Genomic DNA, 18,109 nt, shown 5'->3' with positions numbered 1-18,109 from the left:
TTTAACATTGTATTGATTGCATATATTAAGAGAAATGGTGAGGCAGAGTCTCCAGAATAAGGTAGGGCAGAGAATGGGAAGATCAGTGAAACAGTCCTGCAATGGTTGAAGAGGGAAATCTGGCTGCCATTCTGTAGCCATAACTGGCCGATTGGAGTTTATGGCTGCATGAGTTCAGTTCCAATTTTGTTCAGGGTTCCTGAATAGAGGAAATTACTATTCCAGACTTCCTTCATTTGAACTTTATTTCCAACATTATGCAAATCAATTTAAACTATAAGTGCTTCTTTGTAATTGCATTGAGCATATACCCGTGGAAATAGCATTAGGGAGCCTTCTATAGTATGGTATAATTGTGTATGTGTATGGCAGGGGAAGTATTTTGAATTCTTATAAACCTCGGTTTGAGGATTCTTGATGTCTCCTTTTCAATGAAATGTTTTGCCACAGGCAAACTTTTGTCTTCTCTGTCAGTGTTCTATTGTATCCTAGCGCTTTGACCTTCAGTAGGCATCTTAGAAACATATATTAGACCACAAGCGCACTTCATCATGTAAATGACAAATTCTGTGTCACAGGTAATATTTTATTTAATAGCAAATTTCTTACCACAATGTGTTTTGATGGTAGCAATGAAATATTCTGTTTTTTTCCCACCTCCCTGTTCTTACAGCTTGCCCATTGATAATGGCAAACAGCTAACCTACATGAACTATAATTTTAATCAAAAATGTTTTGTTTGGTTTTTATATGTATTAAAATAAAATTGGATTATAATACCTTTCTGGCTTACATTTTATTTGTGCGCATTGTAGAAAGTGGGCACATATCCAGTATGATTCCTTCCATCATATTAAATGTGCTGCTGCTTCTTCATTATTTTAATAATCCAAAAGGATAGAAGAGTGTGAAGACAAATGAATTACATCAAAAATACTTCTTTTTGAAAGAATCTGAAAGATGTGCAAAGAATGTATCAAGCCCTATTTTCAATAAGTTAGGCATTCAACTAGCACATTCACTATACGGATCCCAGTGGTGACACATTGAACCAAAAACCCAGTTTGTGTAACTAGTTAAATATTACAGTGTGTTATATGACCTCCAAAATTAGTCTAGTAGTTACTTACTTTTGCTTAGATTGCGGCAAGGGCTACCTGTGCATATTAGACTGTTAGGTGAGTTTATACTGTATATAATGGGTGCAAAGTGACTCAGGCTTTGTCAAACTTAATGAAACACAAACTTATTGTAAAAGCAAAACCTATTTTAATGCAATGCTGGAAATTACTTTCATTCCCTGCCAGAACTAATTATAAACAATTCCCCCAGATAAGAGCATGCCTTTCAGTGCTGTAGAATGCTGCCAAAAAACAGAAGTCCAATTAATTATAACATAAACCAACCAAAGTCCCAGAAAAAAAACAACCAGAGTTCACAGAAGTTCAAGGACTCAGAACTACTTTGCTTCCTGCAAAGCTTTCGTCACTGAGGTCTGACTTTTATCCCTTATGGGAGGGGCAATCACCTCCCAGCCTTATTCCCGAGTCGCCCCTTCTGCTTCAGCTGCTCTTACCTTCTAGCAGCTCTGCGCACATGCACACTGGGAACAGGCTCCCCTGGGTCCACTGCTTCACTGCCGCCAGACTCCAAAGACTCCGAAGGCAGCACTCCACTCCTAGGTGGTCCTGGTCCCATCCCTGCATCGAATGCAGGACCCTCATCCAAGTCCTCTCCAGACTCCCTGCCTGGTCCCCTTTCTTCCTCACTGTCCGACTGCTGCCATCTGCACCGGCTTCCGGTGAACCACAACACAAAGCCTGCTAAAACCCAACAACTTAAGTGTATATATATTTGTGCGTGTCTAATTATTGAGCAATCTCTGAAAGGTAGATACTGTGAGTGAATGATTTATACATCGTTGGCTAGACAAAGTTTTGATCTGTATCCTAGAATTTTTTTATACCTTTTTAATATTTTATGAACTTTTTATATAAGTTCCTTTTTATGAACTTTGATAATAAAGTAGAAAAAAGAAAAGGCGAAGAAGAGGGACCTTCATTGTTCCTTCACTTTGTGTTGAGGCCGGTCACAATTTATTATTAATCTGCATGTCTTTTTGGTGAGTGGACAGCTGTATCAATTAATGATAAGCATTATTGTCATTATTATTTCAATGCATATTCCATCATTACCAAAATATCACTGTAACTACATAGCCAAAAAGGCATTAAGAGTTGTTAACCTAATCCTACGTAGCTTTTTCTCCGGTAATATCACACTACTAACTAGAGCATACAAAACATTTACTAGACCAATACTTGAATACAGCTCATCAGTCTAGAACCCACATTACATATCTGATATTAGCACAGTTGAGAAAGTCCAGAAATATTTCACAAGAAGAGTTCTCCACTCTTCTACTCATTGTAGAATACCTTATGCCACCAGACTTGAAATTTTAGACCTAGAAAACCTTGAATTACGCCGTCTTTGGTCTGATGTAAGTATGGTATATAAACTCATACATTGCAATGACTTACCTGTCAATGAATACTTCAGTTTCAACCATAACAACACAAGAGCACACAATAGATACAAACTCAAGGTTAAGAGCACCAAACTTGATTGAAGGAAATATGACTTCAGCAACAGAGTGGTCAATGCCTGGAATACTCTACCTGACTCTGTGGCTTCTTCCCCAAACACTTTAACCTTAGACTGTCTACTATTGACCTCACCCCTTTCCTAAGAGGTCTGTAGGGGGCGTGCATAAGCGTACCAACGTGCCTACCATCCCTGTCCTATTGTTTCTTTTATTTTTCTTATATCTACTCATTTCATGTATTCATAACTATGTATATGCTTATACTTATTATCTTGTAAGCGATTGACAAATCAAATAAATAAATAAATAAAATAAATAAATAAAATAACACTTAACTACCTCCTTACTTCTTACTGAAACAGTTTCCCATAATCCCTTTGAACAGGGGAAATGCAAGTTTTCCAAGATGTTCTTGCTGAGAAGAGAGTTGATGTAGGAGTTAATCTGCATGAGGAAAATCAACCTTGAATACCCACCCCAACGAGGAAGCTAACTTTTATCAATGAACTGGGGATATACTTGCTTGGCAGCTCCAAGAAATATACTTTCATAGTATTGCCTTCGTATCTCTGTAAATATGCCCACAAGTAAATAGAGAGAATAAATAATGAAATAGAGGAGCTGGTTATGTTTTTTCCCACTTTACCGACAGTCTGAAATAGAATATTTTTAGCAGTAAGTAGTAATTCCTGATAGACGCCCCTCTATAGCCAGCAAGTCCTGATAGATCCTATAGCCAGTAATTCCTGAGTCCCCATAGCCAGAAGGGGTCAGCTGAATCTTGATCTCTTGTTTATCTAAGAGTTATCTAATGCTTAATTATTACGAATTCCTTTGAGCCTCCACTTCCAGGAGCTGTAAGGCAGAACCTTTGAAAAGTGACAGATGCAATTCAGCATTTGGAAGTGGTTGTTTTTTTTTTTTTACACTTCTGCCTTCAGCATCTGTTACTCTACAGACTCTGCCTCCACTTTGCTGCCTTTTTGTGCATTCACTCTTTAACTGCAAAATTACCAAGCAGTTCAATTCCCCTCCCCCCCCCTTCCCCAATGCACATGTGAATAAGCCTCGCTTTATCATTTCAAAGCAGTTTCTATTAGGCGCATTTTATGCCAGCGCTCTTTCAAATAAGAAACAGGGAATTGGTACACACTGTCATTAAGCTAAATAGCTTTCCCGAGAGATATACCAATAAATTATTAGAATGGTTTGTTCTAATTAAGTGCCATGTACTGTGTCATGGTACATAATCAGCTGCGACAAGGCATGTTCCTTAATCAACAACAAGAACAGCAATGAAAAAATAACAACAGTTTTGATCAGAATGTTTAGGTCTGCTGCTTCTAAATTGGATGCTAAGTAGTAGCTACAGTAACTTTCACTGATTTCCATTGATGTAAGTCAACTTTCTCCAGCCTGGTTTTGTCCAAATACTGGTGTGGGATTTGGGGAACTAAAGCCGAACACATTTAAAGGGCACTAGGTTAAAGAAGACTAAGCTAAGTACATTTTACATTTCAGACATAGTCAGGGGTGTGGCTGCTGCGGGTTCACAGGGGTTCTGAGCATTTCAGAGAACCCCCAAATCCCACTCCTGCCGTTCCCACCCCTCCCATCATCTTCCAGGAGTCCCCATGAGGCCCGTTTTGGATGCAGGTAAGTGCAGGGTGCGTGAAAAGGCTCAGGGAAGGCAAAAAATGGGCCTCCTGTAAGTTCAGGAAGGCTGGAAACTGGCCTATTTCCAGCCTATTTCCAGCCTCTGGAGGGCCTGCGGAGCCTGAGGAGGCCGTTTTCACCTTCCCAGAGGCTCAAGGAAAGCCTCCGGAGCCCAGGGAGGACAAAAAATGCCCACTCTGCCATGGTGCAGGAGGATGACTAGGCCACGCCCACCATGGCCATTCCCACCCAGCAGCCGGGCAGAGAACCCTTTGCTAAAAATTTTAAAGCCCACCCCTGGACATAGTGATTCAACAACCTCTTTACCTAAAACAGTTTTGTGCATTGCTGTAGCTGTAGAGCACACAATTAGCATTTCAACTTCAATACATATTATTACTCCATGCATTACAATCGCTTCAGTGTTTCTGATACCCAAGAACAAACATAAAAGCTATTTTCTTATATCATCACAGATACAGGCATAAAATGGAGCTTGGGCTATGGCCTTCATCAGTGGTGGGATTCAATTTTTTTTACTACCAGTCCTGTGGGCATGGCTTAGTGGGTGTGGCAGGGGAAGGATACTGGAAAATCTCCAGTCAGGCGTGGTATTTGCTGGTTCTCCAAACTACTCAAAATTTCTGCTATTGGTTCTCCAGAACTGGTCAGAACCTGCTGAATCTGGCCTTTATGCTAAAGATATTTCCTTGGAAATGACAACTGATTTGTTGAAGCAAATAATCTATTTTTGAAAATTAATAAAACGAATGCTTACAAACATATAATTACTTGGCCCAACATTCTTTGACTATAATACATATATTAAAAAATATCCTAAGAAACAATAAATGCCCAAAACAACCAGCATGAAACCTGGTAGAAACTGGCATGGCCAACCCAGCTGCGGAAACCAGACAGCTGTCCCCAGCATTAGCTTTCATGTAGGCAGCTATTTGGACCCTGCTTGAATTTAAAGAATCTGAACATCAGCCCTCAAGTCCAGTTCTCCTGGTTGATATTTCAGAAGATTTAAAGATGGCGGAGGTGCTTTGACAAGACTTTGCCTGATTTTTTATCATGACCTCTTTAACTTATATATTTGTTTGTTTGATTGTTTTTCATGGAATGTTGTACATGGACGTTGTATCGGTGTTTTCTTTCATGTAAGTCCCTGAACATCTTTTGATTGCAGCAGGCTAGAAACATGAAAAACAAACAAACTGTTGTGGCATCACAGTTGATTTAAACATCTCATAAACAATGCGGTGGACAAACTCAATTTGACTCAGGAAACAAAACTAAGCAGCAAAGTTCATAAAGCAAATTATGAATATGGAGAATTGTAGGTTGCTAAGAATGGCTTATATGTTCTGTAAATCGGTTATTGAAATAAATAAACAGGTTGCCTACTGTGCATTAGGCTACGTGGATAAAATAAATAATGAAGTTTAAAAATAGTTTGGCTGACTTCTCATTTACTACTACTAAAATCTAGACTATGATAACGTAGAATTTTGATGCTATGTGGTTTGCATACCTTTAGCATAGCTCAAGAGAAACACCTATTTGATATGACTGTTGGACTACATAGGCCTGCATGACATATTTATGTTTTAGAGCCAGATCGGTGTAATGCTTAAGAAGTTGGACTGGAAACAGAAGACTGTGAGTTCTAGTTTTAGTCCTCCCTTATGCATAAACGCCAGTTGGGTAATTTTGGACCAGTCACTCTGTGTCAGTCCAATCCACTCACAGAGTTGTTGGTATGATGAAAGTATTAGAAAGGAAATTATGCATGCTGTCTGTCTTGTACAAAATAAAGACAGGATATAAATCTAATAAATAAAATCTTCTGTATTATTGTAGTGCGCTTCCACTTTTCAAAAACAGAGACCACTTGATTCAGGGATGGTATTCAGCCGGTATGGACCAGTTCAGGTGAACTGGTAGTTCTGGCTATCATTTGGCCCCACCCATCCACCCCTGCACTATTCTGTTCTATATCTCCTTTGTTTGAAGCCAGCTGATCAGCATGGCAGCACGGATTGCCATGCCTCAGCTGTTTTTACTCACCAGGGCCGCAGTAAAAGATAAGTTTTCTTGCTATTTTCAAATGCACCACGCATGCACAGTGAAGTGTGTGCTCACCGAACCGGATGTTACACTGGTTGAATCCCACCACTGACTTGATTGTAAGGAAAAGAAGATGGTATGTAACTGAAGGGGAAAATTAAACAGCAAGGTCTGTATGGATTACAAGTTAACTTTGTGCCAACCAGATAGAAACTGGAAACATGCTGGAAAACATTAAACCCTGCATCATATTCTGTGCAAAACAGGATATTGCTTTTAAGTACTTAATGAAGTATTTAATTCAAGCAAATAAAGGCAGTTATTTGGCTTAATCCTGGATTTTAGCCAGCTGTTCTTACTTTTAATTGGTATCCAGCATTACTAGTAGGACTAAGTAAAAATGAAATGCTCCAGAAACAGAAATGACTGGATTTATTTTTAAAAATGAAATACTAAATAAGTTTCTAACCCAACCATTCAATAATATTGCGGGTTCAGGTTTCGTAACAATAACACTAACATTAGATATTATTGTACTTGGGCTTGGACAGCCAAATTTCTTCAAGCCTTTCTGAGTCTGCTTTTCTCCCCAGCACCAGATAAATATGATAAGGCATGTCTTGAAATAAAACAAGACCATGGAAATGCATGGTCATTTCAGGTTCTTTTTTTCACTTCAGTCATATGAGGACTTCCAATTTAACAAATTCTGCAATAGTGATCTTGTCCAATCAAAATAACAAATGATCGTAAGGTGATACCAGGATACAGTGAAACTTTGAGCTGAAGTATAGAAAAAAGAGTTTGGGTAGGGACAATTGTATATAAAATAAAAATGAATAAAACTAAATGGGATCAGGGTTAATGAGGAAATAAAGAAAAGCAAGTGCTTATCCAATAATTATAAATGCCAGTTGTATGAATTCAAAAGATTTTAACTTACAAATCAATATTTGATTCTCTACTGAAGACTTATATTTAATTGATGGAATGGATTTCCTTATTTCTATTTGATGACTACTCATCTTTTTTTTTTACTGAAGTTATATCTTTGATTTCCATTAACAACACTCAAATCTTGGGTCTCAAGTATCAATTATGATTATAATTTTTTAGGAAATAATTTACTAGAATTTACTGTATGTAGACTTGTTGGTTGATGTATTATAAAAAAATACATAAAACAATTTTTGATCTTTTCCTATTTATATTCTGAATTCTTAGCCTTACATTTATAGATTACTCAGTTAGATATCTATTATTATGCCCAGTATTATGTTGAATCAAGATCTGGAATTACAAAATGTACATCCTCAGGTGTACTATGTGGTCTTTTCCAGCAATGGAGTCATAGAGTCTTTGTAATGCTGTTAATTTTTGAACTGGAAAAAATCTGGGTAACCTCCTTTCATTGTTTCTAATCTGATCAAATAGGAAAGAGACCCCTGATAGAGTCATCCAATAAAAATGCATGGATTCTGCTGTATAACTTTGCTATTGTATTTGAATTATGGGTAGTGATAGTGGTGGTGGTGGTGTATTTTTTTTCTGCCCATTTTGATTGGGCATATAATTTGTGAAATCCATCTAAAGAATATACTGTACGTACTACAACCCTAATATAAACATGTTTATTATACAAATTAAGTCCCCCTGAATTGATAGCCCCTTTGTTCCAAATAAATGTGTAGCTGGATTGCAGTTTGATATTCCGTATATATATATATATATATATATATATATATATATATATATATATATATATATATATATATATATATATATATATATCTTTTTCAAATATTTACACTGAGAGAGAGAAAGAGAGAGAAAAGATATATGAAAGAGAAATGTGATTTCACCAGCTTGTCCTGTAATCTAAAAGCCATTAAACAAATGTGATTTGACAGTGAATAACTCAAGCAGCTTTATATAAACCTTTACGTGTAAGTCAAGGATACCTTAACCTTGATTGATATGATTTGTAATTTATTGGTCATGACTTGACAAAAAAAAAAAAAAAAAGAAAGAAAAGAGAAAGTACAACAGTTTGGCCTGCAAAAAAGCCCTGTTCAAGATTATATAGCAATAGCACTTCGACTTATATACCACTTTATAATGTTTTACAGCCCTCTCAAAGCGGTTTACAGAGTCAACATATTGCCCCCAACAATTTGGGTCCTCATTTTACCCACCTCAGAAGGATAGTCAACCTTGAGCCTGGTAAGATTCGATCTGCCAAATTGCAGGCAGACGGCTGTCAGCAGAGGTAGCCTGCAGTACTGCATTCTAACCACTGTGCCTGCAAGTTTCTTGGTGCCTTGGTGGCTGTCTATCCCTTTGTTTCCAATAATGGCCCCTATATGGCTGTCTATCCCTTTATTTCCAATAATGTTAACTCCCAGATAAATATGCAGATTGCACATTTTAATTGTTTATTTCAAGGTGTGTAAGAGTTCAAATTAAAGAGTTTTGCAAACATTCCTTTCTATGTCTCAAAGCAAGCCCTCTCAAACAGAAATCTGGTACATAACATGAAATGAGGTGTGTGACAATACAGTGAAACTTATCAGGGACTAGAGAATATAGGAGAATGTTGTTTGTTTTGTGAGTTACTGAAATGGGGCTGACCTTAGGAGACTGGGCCCTGCAACACTGCCTAGGGAATGGTCAGATTAAAGACAACATATTCCATAGCTGGATAATAGAAGGGACAAGAGGTTCAAAAGAAACCTCTCCCAATTTCTCAATATGTAAAGGGGGGGAGGAGAATTATATTCGCATAATTCTTTACCAGGTGGCTCAGACAGGAAAAATAACCTGTTCTGACCCAAACCCTTTTCCAATAAAACAAACAATAACCAAACGAAACAGAAACCTTTTAATGAGTCTTACGAATCCCCGGTTAAAAGGCTGCTGCAAACAAAGTAACTCTGATAAGCACAAACCTCACCAAAACTGTGTAAGACTGCCACAAATCACAGATAAGAAATATTTCACAATACAAGAGTCTTCAAATACCAGCTTAAGATACTGTAATGTCCACGAAGCTGAGTTTCAAAACATCTTTCCTTCCTGCAAAGAACGTTTGCTTCACAGCTGGCTTTTATCTTCTTGAAGGAGGGGCCATTACCCTGCAGCCTTTCTCCCAAGTCACCCATGCTGTTGCAGCTGCTCTTTCCTGCAAGCAATCCTGCACGCATGCGCACTTGGCACAGACTCCTTGGGAACCTCCTCATTGCTGCTTCCAGCCCCCACAATCTCTGAAGGCAGCAGTCCACTCCCTGATGGTTCTGGCTACTCATCAGAGTCTTCGCTTTCCTCAGCCGTCCGCACCTACTGCCGGCTAATCACAACACAACCAGATGAGCTACTTCTACTTTATTGTAGGCCACATTAATAATAAGTCTGAAAGCACAATTCTTCCTCTATCTCTTTTAAAGCCCAAGAAATTAAGGTGGGGCCTTTCACCCTACCCACTATCCACCTGTTGTCTCTTATCTGACTTTCCCCAAGACAGTCCAATCTTGGGTCCAGTTTTAAAAAGCCATTCCCACATATCACTACAGCATCAGTCTAGAAAAAAAATTATTTGTTTCAAATATTAGTTTAAGCATAGGTTTGTTCACATGTATAGATGGCAAAGAAATGAACTTATATTTTAAAATTAGGATCACTGTGGTTGTTTGTGATGGAAGAATTAATAAAGGGTACAAGAGTGATGGGATATTCTGTAATGTGGGTCGGACCATTTTTGGTGGTGTTAAGAATGGATCTGAAATGACAAACAGAAGAATGTGCACCAATTATCATATGGAAGAGAAAGAAAGTAGAAGAAACTTAGATACATATAGCAATAGCAACTGCACTTAGATTTATATGCTGCTTCATAGTGCCTTACAGCCCTCTCTAAGTGGTTTACAGAGTTAGCAGATTGCCCACAAAAATCTGGGTCCTCATTTTACTGATCTTGGAAGGATGGAAGGCTGAGTCAACCTTGAGCCAGTCAGCATCAAACTCCTGGTTATGGGCAGACATAGCCTGTAATACTGCTTTCTAAACACTGTGCCAAACTCTTTTGCCTCAATGAAAAGTATTATATATGTGAAAGGTATTTCCTATATTTTTATACTTTTTATATGAAAAGTATTGGAAGATAGAATTATCTCACAAAAGAATGAATTGAAACTGGACATAACAAAAAAAAGGGTATGAAGCCTTTTTAAGTCTGAGTGAAAAAGATTTATGTTCTAAAATACAACAGAAATGTATGGGGTGACACTAATGACAGGTATGAAAAAATACTTGATGAAATGATGCAGTGAAAGAGGCCATGAATGAGAAAATGCATGTAAGACAATGACTGTTATAAAAAAATAAGAATGAGAGAAATACATGTATATTGCATACAAAGAGGAAAAAAAGTATAAAAATGTAATATATAAAGGAGAACAAAGACCAGTTAAAATTAAAAGAAGTGTCAGACTTTTTAAAAAAAGTATTTTGAAAATAGGTGAAAAAGGCTGAAGAAAGATTGCCCACTGGAATTAATGGAATTAAAAATAAAGATGATTTGGGATAAAGCTGGCCTGCTGGGAGCAATATTTAGCACATTTGTGAAGGGATGGTAATAATATATTGAAGAATGGAACTGAATTATCTAAATGTTATCATTCAGAAAAAATAATAATGCAGAGGTAGTCATAAATTCTGTGAGAATGTTGCAAAATGACAACACTATAAGTATACATAGTATAATTGGAGGAATCTGCATCAAAATATGGATCTGGTCTGACTTTGAAGTCACTGTGTGACTTACTGGTGCATGATGGATCTGTGCCTAATGTATGGAAGGATACAATAATTGCTTTCAGCCACTATTAAGAAAAAGATAGCAAGAGTGGATCAGAGATATAAAAAGTTTTATTCTTAGCAGGTCCTTGAGAAATACAGTATATAAATATGAAAAACAAATAGGGTACACTAAAATAAATAGGCTTGAATTATGGAATATTTTTCATGAATATGAATTTTAAGTGTGATTGCTGAATATAACAGCATCGTAATAAAAGTACATGTATATTAATAAATATAACACCCAGCAAACAGTTCAATATTGAATAACACTATGTCATAACATATTAGTTGTTTAATGTACTTACAAATAAAAATATAAGTGATGCTTATTGTATCACAATAAGATTGAGATATAGGTGTATTTTTGTATGCAGATGATGCTGTGTTATTGGCTAAGGAGCGGAATAATTTGCAGGGAATGTTACATAGATTGCAGAATAGATTAGGAAGTAGGGAAATGAAAATTAACAACAGAGAATGGAGAGAATGATAGCAAGTTATACATAAAAGGTGAAAAAAGAGCTAGTAGAGTTTGTGTAAATTAATAGACACTTACTAAAGTTAAGGAAATGAAGAAATTTTAAGTCAAGCTCTTGTAGAAATGAGGAAATTAATGATTGTCAAAACATGCAAAAATACAAAAGAAACAAAGAAACCGCACCTAAGAGTATTCTTCTGCATACCTTGAGATTTGGAAGCAAGAGTTTGGTTTATGAGAAGAAACAAAAACAGGTAGCATGAAGTACAACTTATTATAATGAAAATTGTGAATCAAGAATGCAAACATTTTATTTTGATACACATCCATTTAGCGTGACTTTTGTTCACATGAGTATTGCCCTAAAGGATTGGATTGGGTGAAGGATAAAGATGGATAAATTTAGACAGAACATAACAGATAAACAGAGTTGGAAGGGACCTTGTATGTCATCTAGTCCAACCCCCTGCCCAAGCAGGAGACCCTATACCATTTCCAACAGATGGCAGAAATCTCTTGAAAGCCTCCAGTGAGGAAATACCCACAACCTCTGAAGGTAAGTTGTTCCATTGGTCGATTGCTCTTATTATCAGAAAATCTCTCCTTACTTCCAGCTTGAATCTCTCCTTGTTCAGTGTCCATCCATTATTTCTTGTCTGGCCTTCAGGTGCTTTGGAAAATAGCTTGACTCCCCTCCTCTCTGTGGCAGCCCCTCAAATATTGGAACACTGCTATCATGTATCCCCTGGACCTTCTCTTCACTAGACTAGCCATGCCCAGTTCCTAAAACTGTTCATCGTATGTTTTAGCCTCTTGTCCCCTAATGATCTTGGCTGCTCTTCTCTGTACTCTTTCTAGAGTCTCAACATCTTTTTTATAGTGTGGTGACCAAAATTGGGTGTGATCGTACTAAGGCTTTACAGAGTGGTATTAGTACCTCACTTGATTTTGATTGTATCCCTTTGTTAACGCAATTTAGGATTGCATTGGCTTTTTTGCTGCTGCTGCACACTACTGGCTCATATTTAATTGGTTGTCCAATTAAAATTAAAGATCCCTGTCACAGTTACTACTATTAAGCCTGGTTTCACCCAGTCTATGTGTACTTTTGGTTTTTCTTGCCTAAGTGTAAGACTTTACTTTTCTCTACAATGAATTTCATTTTGTTAGATAGGGCCCAGTGTTCAAATCTGTCAAGATCCATGAGGATCTTGAGCCTATCATCTAGAGTGTTGGCTATTTCTGCCAGCTTAGTATCATCCACAAATTTGATAAGTTCCCCTTCTATTCTTTCATCTAAGTCATGTATGAAGATATTGAAGAGTTTGGGGCCTAAGACAGAACCTTGTGATACCCCACAGCTTACTTTCCTCCATATAGATGTAGTACAATTAAGGAATACACATTGAGTAGGGTTTGTCAGCCAGTACAAATCCATCTGATGATGATGCTATCTACCCCACTTTTCCCAAGCTTACCAAGAAGTAGGTTGTGGTCTACTTTGTCAAATGTCTTGCTGAAGTCTAAGTATATTATGTCCATAGTATTTTGCTGGCCTACTAATTTAGTCACAGTGTTGAAGAGAATATTTGTAGCTCAGGATTGAATTTGTCAATATCTTTCATCATTATTTCCCCAATACTTGTTTCCTCTGTTTTCATCTGTACAGCAATTTGAATGGGTGTTTATTCTCATAGTTATATTGTACACAAACTAATTGACAATATTTTTGGAAGATATTTCCTCTAATATTTTTTCATGTCTGTACATTATTTTCACCAATTATTTTCATCTTTGTATACATTCTTCCTAATTTATGCAGTTATACTTTATTTGAATATTTATTTATTTATTTATTTGTTTATTTGTTTATTTGTTTGTTTGTTTGTTTGTTTGTTTGTTTGTTTATTTATTTATTTATCAATCGAGTTTATATAGCCACTCATCTCATGAGAAGTGACTTCTGGGCAGTGTATAATAATCAAATTAAAAACAATACATATATAAAAACAACCATTTAAAAATACAAAAATTCAACATTAAAAATTAAAGGTGAATTAAAATTAAAATATATGGAAACTCCAAGCAAATAAAATAAGTATATCTACCTCAGTAGTGGAGTCCTGCAAACATGTGTCCAGTTCTCTGGAACTCCCAGGTCTGATGACATAACCAGCTCTTGTGGGATTTCCAAAACATCAAGAGGGATAGAGCTAACTTAATTTCAAGGGAGTTGGAGGAGAGGAAAAAACATCAAACTCTACCAATGTTTTGAGTTGAATGTTGGATTGAGATGTACCAACTAATTACACTCAAATCTGAATGCAGCAGATTTTTCTCACCTGTGTATTTATTTTTGATACAGTACCTAAACTTTCTCTTAGCAAGCCAGTCTGGTGCAGTGGTTAAGGCACTGGACTAGAATTTGGGAGAGTGTGAGTTCTAGTCCCACTTTAGGCACAAAGCAGGCTGGGTGACCTTGCATTGGTCACTCCCGACAATAGGAACAAGAAACCACTTCTGACTTCATATCAAGAAACCTGCGGGAATTAGTTCAGGCAGTCACCAGAAGTCAAACTTGACTTGATGGCACCCTCCATCCCCAAATAGAGTTGGAGTTTATTATTTTGCCCTTTCTTCACCTCAATGGTATTTCCTGTTGACCAGATTTATAACATGACATCCCTAACACAATTATTGGTATTGTTTGGGAAACATTTTATAGTTTGAAAATGCGTACTAATCATAGGTCTACAAAGTGTTTAAAAAAATACCGCTTTAAAAAATTGTACTTACAACCATAAATTATCCAGACAGCTCTTGCTGGTGCACCTATGCAGTTTACTCTTCTAAAAAAATGTTATTTGAAGTGTCTATCCCAAGAAATTTCATGATTGTAATTTGTAGACTTTGCAAAGAGGCTTCAAAAGTTAGAGCAATGAGTGCAAAAACCCTATCTTAAAATCAGTTTTAATTGTCATGCTTTAAAAAAAACAAACAGCCAGGTTAGCTATAGCAAAAGCCATATCCCAAACTAGAAGTGAACACAGCAGTCATCAAATTTACTTTTCTTGCAAAAGAATTAGATTCAAAATCTTGATTTATTCATAACTTATGTAAAACATAACTTTGCAATTCAATTATGGTTAAGCCAGGTCATGTTCTACGTATGATGAATATATATATATATATATATATATATATATATATATATATATATATATATATATATATATATATATATATATATATATATCTTCGGTTATTCGGTTTTCTCCCACGTAAGATTGGAAGTATCTAGGCAACGTTTCGATGAAGTCTCATTCATCATCTTCAGGCTTGTTCAGCTCTGTGCTTCTCAGAGAGAAGCACAGAGAAGCACAGAGCTGAAGAAGCACAGAGCTGAAGAAGCACAGAGCTGAAGCATAGCTCTGAGAAGCACAGAGCTGAAGACAGAAGCCTGAAGATGATGAATGAGACTTCATCGAACGTTGCCTAGATACTTCCAATCTTACGCGGAGAAAACCTGAATAACCAAAGATCCACATACAAATACCCGCGAGAACCTCAGAAAACATACATTAAAATATATACGAATCATATATATACAATATATACAAGGCATATACAAGTCCCCTGTGCATCATGCCCGGCCACATACATTGGACAGACCAATAGAAGAATAAGTACCCGCCTGGATGAACACAAAATGCAGTCAAAAAGCTGGAACACACTTCCTCACTAGTCCAACACATGGAAGCTACAGGTCATAGCATCAACTTCAATGGCACCAAAACCCTGGCCACTATGGAAAACCCTAGCCACAGAGTCATCAGAGAAGCCATAGAGATTGAAAAAGACCAGAAAGCATGAACAGAAGAGATGATTCCACCAGGCTGTCAATCATTTGGAAGCCTGCACTCACAAACAAAAAATCTCCACACCACAAGTCAGGCAAACACCTGGGCACAAACAGATCCCCTGATACCTCCAGCTCAAACACACCCCAACCAGGCACCCAGATGAAACCCAGCTTCCTAACTAATGATAGCCGTCCATTTACCCGAAGCCAAGCTGCACTAAAGGCCTCCATTAAAGTAACACAATGCTGCCAGCCAATCAAGATACAAAAGAGCCAAAAACAGACAGAAGATATCAGAGACACCCATCAAGCAGAACACAGCAAACTCCGAGACCAATAAACACAGACCAAGACTCCCAACCAATCAGGATGAAGAAAAACCATTCTGGCACAGCAATAGGCTGCCCCAAATTTAAATCTGAAACCACTGTAAAAGTCTGACCCACAGACGGACACAATACAGAAGCCTGATGATGGCAGATGAGATTCTGCTGAAACGCTACAACTTTAAAAGAACTACAATGACGTGGGAGAATACCAACCAAGCCGAACACCATACATGTAAGTACCGTGAAAACTTAAGAAAACATATATATATATATATATATATATATATATATATATATATATATATATATATATATATATATATATATATATATATATGTGGATCTTGTTATGGTCTCCAGAAGATTGGAAGTATCTAGATACTTCCAATCTTACGCGGGAGAAAACCCAATAACCAAAGATCCACATACAAACCCGAGAACCTCAGAAAACATATATATATATAAATAAATAAATAAAGGTTTTTTTGGGTTTTCACACATACAAAATACAAGTAAAACATCTTTTTTGAAAATAGCATGGTCCCGGGTTGAACTTCTTTATACAGACACAAAACTCAATTTCATGCTTCTTTTTGTATTCTATTCCATATCTTATACTATTTTACATTTTCTATATGGCTTATGATTTCCAGTCAGTAAAACTGCAAAGATACATGGCCTAAGCACCAAAGCAAGATAATTAGACTCCAATACTGAACCTGATGGACTCTAATACTGAATATCTGGCACACTTGCAACTCAAGGGGTGGGATTCAAATTTTTTTACTACCAGTTCTGTGGGCATGGCTTGGTGGGCGTGGCTTGGTGAGCATGGCAGGGGAAGGATACTGCAAAATCTCCATTCCCACCCCACTCCAGGGGAAGGTTACTGAAAAATCCCCATTCTCTTCCATCCCACTAACCTGCTTTCCAGCTCCGTTCTCCTGTGTAGGGCAACAAAAGAAGACCCAGCCGATCAGCTGGCACTCGGGAGGCAGAGAAGAGATGTGGGCAAGGCCAGTCAGAGGTGGTATTTACTGGGTTCTCCCGAATTACTCAAAATGTCCACTACCAGTTCTCCAGAACTGGTCAGAACCTGCTGAATACCACCTCTGCATAGCAAGAATATATTACATTAGACAGGCTGATGTCAGCATGATTACAAAGGATCTTTATGTAACAAAGATTCCAAGGTATAAGAAATACAGCACTCAGTTCTTCATTCCATAAATATGTAAGAACATTTCTTGAGGTGGGAAATTGACTAGACGTAGATAGCAACATTAGAAGGCTTGTAAGTGTGCAGTACTTTTGAATGAGAAAGCTAAGAAAGTTCTTGATTTCCAAAGCTTAGGATAGAATTTCCTTCTTTCCTTCTTTCTGCTGGCAAATTAAAGCATTGTGAACTATGGAATGGCAATGCCTCATTTAGAGAAGAAAGTATTTGTTTCACTAATTTAAAGAACATTAAGAGGTATATTTTGAGATAAAATAAGTTGAAGCACATAAACAGACTTTTGAACCAGTAATTGTATTTGGCGTATTTATTTGGAAACTGGGTGAAGCAGACTTGTGAGTTACTATAGGCAAAAATGACATGGAATGGAATAGATTGATCCAGCTATTCCCACTGATTTATTGTGTGTGGGCTATCAAGTATATCTTCTCGTATATTAATTCAGGAGTGGGGGAAAATAAAAATGTGATTTTAAAAAGGTAAGGCTTTTTCAGAAAGGTATGCTATGCACAAATAACATGCCTATTTTTCCAGGGGGGGAGAGAGGAATCCTCTCCTAAAATTGTCGATTTTGATGTAAAAAAGAATTCATAATTATTCAGGACAGCCTTACACATTGTCAGCCCCCCTCCTCACCACCAGAAAAGCTGTAGTTATTTTACCTATTTCAATAATTAATTTTAAACCTGGCAGACTACAAACAGTTGGAAGGAAATAGAACCAAAACAGTAGGTGCAGAAAGAACATCAAGGTATGCAGTATTAACATCGAGGAAATGCATCTCATTTATCCAGAGAAAGGAAAACTCTAATCAATAACTTGTATAACAAACAGAAATAATGACTAGGAAATGGATATGAATGGATGTTTTTGCATTCTTGTGTCTCCCTCTCTTCCCCCAAACAATTCAACTAAAAAGGAAGCAACCTCAGTTAATTCTTTGGCCATTGCTTCTTATCCAAACCTGCTATTACCACTCCAATTTAAAACGATTCAGTTTCACAAC

Source organism: Notechis scutatus, chromosome 3 (genome assembly GCF_049901735.1).
Source record: "Notechis scutatus isolate UNSWTSFEM ecotype Mainland chromosome 3, rNotScu1.2, whole genome shotgun sequence".
NCBI classification, from domain to species: domain Eukaryota; kingdom Metazoa; phylum Chordata; class Lepidosauria; order Squamata; family Elapidae; genus Notechis; species Notechis scutatus.
The sequence above is the reverse complement of the archived record's forward strand: the minus strand, read 5'-3'. Positions refer to the sequence as shown.